Below are 3,735 nucleotides of genomic sequence, written 5' to 3' on the forward strand. Positions count from 1 at the left end.
AACCACGTGGGCGCACCCGCCAGGGCGGACACACTTGTGCAGGGCCATTTTCACGCCGGTGCATGCGCACGGTCTCTCTGGGGTGGCACACCTGTCCGGGGCTGGGCACCCAAGCGCCCGTGTCCTACAGGGGAAGACCCTGCGCGCAATGGGGCAGCTCCGGGGAAGAGCCGCCGGGCCTTTTCCTGGGCCGAGGTGGTTCGGGGCTTCTCTGGCAAGCAGCCAGACACCCTGGAAATGGTTTCCGGGGCCTCTGCCTTTAAGAACCCTCTGCTGCCGCAATTCCAGTTCACTGGCTGATTGGCTGGGAAGTGAGTGGGCAGGGAGGGGGGGAGAGCAGCCATTCAGAAATCTGTTGCATGGCCTCCCTTCCTTAAAGGCGACTGAGCAGGGGGCGGGTGAGGGAACAGCCTGGTCCTCACGGCCCTCCCCCTGGCTGCCTCACGCCCCCGCCATGCCACGGGCCCTTGTGCGATGCCCGAGGTGACGGTCCAGCGCTGGCTGGCCGGCCTGAGCAATGGAGGATGGCAGGCCCTTCCTGCATGCCTCGGACCCTTCATGCCGAGCACACCGGAGCCCTTGTCCTTGGCTGGCAAAGTGTGGGAGTTGGGGCCAGTTGCACCCCATGAGGGGGTGTGTGTGTGTGTGTGTCTGCTCCTGTGTGCACCAGTGTGCTTTCGCTGCCCCTTGGTTTGCAAGCTGGCTCTTTCGCTTCCAAAGAATTATGAACTGGGAAACACTGTGCTCGCTCGCTCTGTCTCTCTGCTCTCTCTCTTGTGGCCATGTGCTTTTTGGAAGAGAACAGAAAGGCGGGCAGACCTTTGCTTGGGGTGGCCGAACCGAGATTTCAGCCCCAAGCAAGAGCCCACGGCCTTCCTGTTCAGGGGTGGGGCCGTGCCTGAGCTCTCTGCCCAGGGAGAAGCCGTTTGCTCCTTGCCAGCTGCTTTTCTGTCTGCAGACAGCGCTGCTTCTGTGCAAGCGGGTGTTTGGCGCATGAGCCGGTCTGCTGAGGTGGGTGGTGGGTTTGTTTTGTGTTTTCACTTCAGTTCTGTGTTTTTAACCATGCTTACAGTGTATTTTATTTTGGACATTTTCATTATGTTTTTATTTCCAGTTTTATTCTGGTTTGCTGCCTTGAGTTCCATTTTCTGCCAGAAAGCCTGGTATAAATTAAATAAATGCATTTTATTTAGTACGCATAGACCCATTTCCATATTTAAAAGAGAAATCTTTAAGTGGGATAAATAAATATGATTTGGGGCTGGATCACCCACTTCCTTTCTTTGCATTCTCCCTGGATCCCAGTTTCCTGCCATTCTGTGACTGGTGTTCAGGCAGAGCCGACCAAATGCAAAAGCCGGTTGGGCTGCTGGAATCGCTAGCATCCCGCTGCTCAGAAGTGTGGTGGGGAGGCACGTGATGGCGAGAGTGCCGGGCTGGGGATGTGGAAGCACCAGGTCCTGGTCCCACTGGGCCTGGGTGGCTCTGGGCGTCAGCCCCTTGGCCCAGCCTACCTCACAGGGCTGTTGTGAGCAGAAAGTGGACTGGAAGAGGACTAGCTAAGCCCCCCTGGATCCTTTGCAAGGGGAAGAAAGCTGGGATATCAGTGCCAGGTGATGATGATGCTTTCAACAGCCCTGGCAGCGAACGGGCTGTCCGGGGGCTTCAGGGCAGTTCACCCAATAACCCAATTGCCGGTCGCCCCAGAGAGCCAGCAGGCCAGGCCGTGTGCCGGCTATGCTCTGCTGTCATGCTGATGTTCTCACGGTGCTGTTGGGATTGGAGAGATTCAAGTCGGGTGGGCGGGAGGGGTCTCTGTTCCAGAGCCCCTGCCTTCGTGCGAACGGTCCGAGCCTTGATCCTCAGCCTCTCAGGCAGGGCTGGAAAAGAAAAGGGCCCAGCGGCTGCAGCTGGCTGCCCACAGGAAGCCCCCGGTCAGGATGGAGTGCAAGCCACGGGCAAGCTCGGGCATCCAGCCATGCGGACAGGAAGGCACTGGCGGCCTTCTCCGTGGTTTCGTGCAGTGCCCCTTAGCAACTATCCGAATCCTGCGGGAGCGAATGCCGTCGTTCAGCTCTGTGCTGTTGAAGGAAGCCCGCCCTTCCTTTGATCTGTCCTGAATCTCCCGCTCCTCAGCTTCACGGGACGACCCGCCGGGTGCTAGTGTTACAAGAGAGAAAGAAAAATGTCTCCCTGACCATCTTTGCTGCACCGGGCATGATTCTGTCCACCTCTTCAGGAGTCGCCCTTTTCTCACTGTTTCCTTCTGCCTGAAACTCTGGAGAGATGTGGTGTCAGTGACCGCTGATTTAGATTGCTTTGGTTTGCGTGGTCATTTTGTTTAAAGTCCCGATCACTGTTACGTTTTCAATGTGTTGGTGTTGAGGGAAGGCAGAGCAAAGGGGAGAGGAAGGAATGGGACAGATGGGCTGGAATGGGGGCGATGGGAGGGGCACCTCTTGCTTGCTAGTCCCATCCGACCCATCACGACCTCATGGACAACATTCCTCCAGGTCCCCCAGAGGCCACCCAAGCTCACGCCGACTGCCCCAGTGACCCCATCCAGCCACCTCACCCTCTGCCGCCCCCTCCTCCTTTTGCCGTCAGTTGGGCCCTGCATCAGGCTCTTCTCCAGGGAGCCCTTCCTTCTCATCAGGTGGCCAGAGCATCTGCGTTTCACCTTCAGCATCTGGCCTTCTAGAGAGCAGCCAGGGGTGGGAGGAGCACCGCAACTGCCCCCAGGCCTGAGTGACCACAGCCATGACAGGGCCCTCAGCACAGTTGGCGGAGCCCGAGAAGCGCGTTGGCGTGGTGCTATGATCTGGAGGCTGGGCTGGGGCTCGGGCGATCCGGATTCTAGTCCTCACTTGGCCAAGAATCTCACTGACTGATTCTGGGCCAGCCACAGACTGTCGGCCTAATCCACCTTGTTGTGCAGATAAAAGGGGGAGGATGAGGACCGGGTAAAGTGCCTTGGGTTCCTTGCAAGAGCTAGGATATTGATGCAATAATCACGTCACAATCGAAGCATTGTAAGTCAGAATTGAGGAGAGCCCCCAAGACTGGCAGGAAGGAGGGACCAAAGCCCCCCCGCCCCATGGCAGCAGCAGGGGTGCTGCAGAAGCAAACTGCATGCTGATTTCCCCGGTCATGAAGGAGCTTTGATTTGAGTTTAGTAAGCAAAACTGAGCCTGCTTGGAGTATTATGGTCGTTGTGTTGTTTTTTAATAGGGTTGGCAGTCCGGTTGCTGTTTTGGCCTGCTGGGAATAGCCCGGCGTCGCGCTTGCGGGGGGCCAGGGAAGCGCGGGGTGCAGTGCTGGCCGCCACGCAAGGGCTTTCTCAGCCGCCTTGGGCGCCCTCAGGAGAAAGGCAGGAGGCGATGATCGGCAGAGCGCTCCCAAAGGCCTTCGCCTCCGCGGCGCCCCTGAACGCACCCGCGGCAGCCCCGCGCGAGGGTCCTGGGGGCCGCGGAGGGGCTGAGACGGGGGCCCGGCCCGGCCCGAGCCCCCACGCGGCTCCCGGGGCCCGTGGGCGGCCGGCACCCCCACCCCCCCCACCGGCCGCGGCGGCGGCGGAGCGCGGCCCGCCCCTGCGCCTTTAAGGGCCTCCTGCTTAGCATTCTCGCCGCCGCCGCCGCCGCCCCGCGCGCTGATTGGCCGCGGCGCGGAGCAACGGGCGGCGGGGCGGGCGCGGGACGCTCGCTCGCTCGCTCGCTCGCTCGCCCGGCCGCCTTC

The sequence above is a fragment of the Varanus komodoensis genome, unplaced genomic scaffold (genome assembly GCF_004798865.1).
Source record: "Varanus komodoensis strain SLA01 unplaced genomic scaffold, ASM479886v1 scaffold74, whole genome shotgun sequence".
Lineage (NCBI taxonomy): Eukaryota > Metazoa > Chordata > Lepidosauria > Squamata > Varanidae > Varanus > Varanus komodoensis.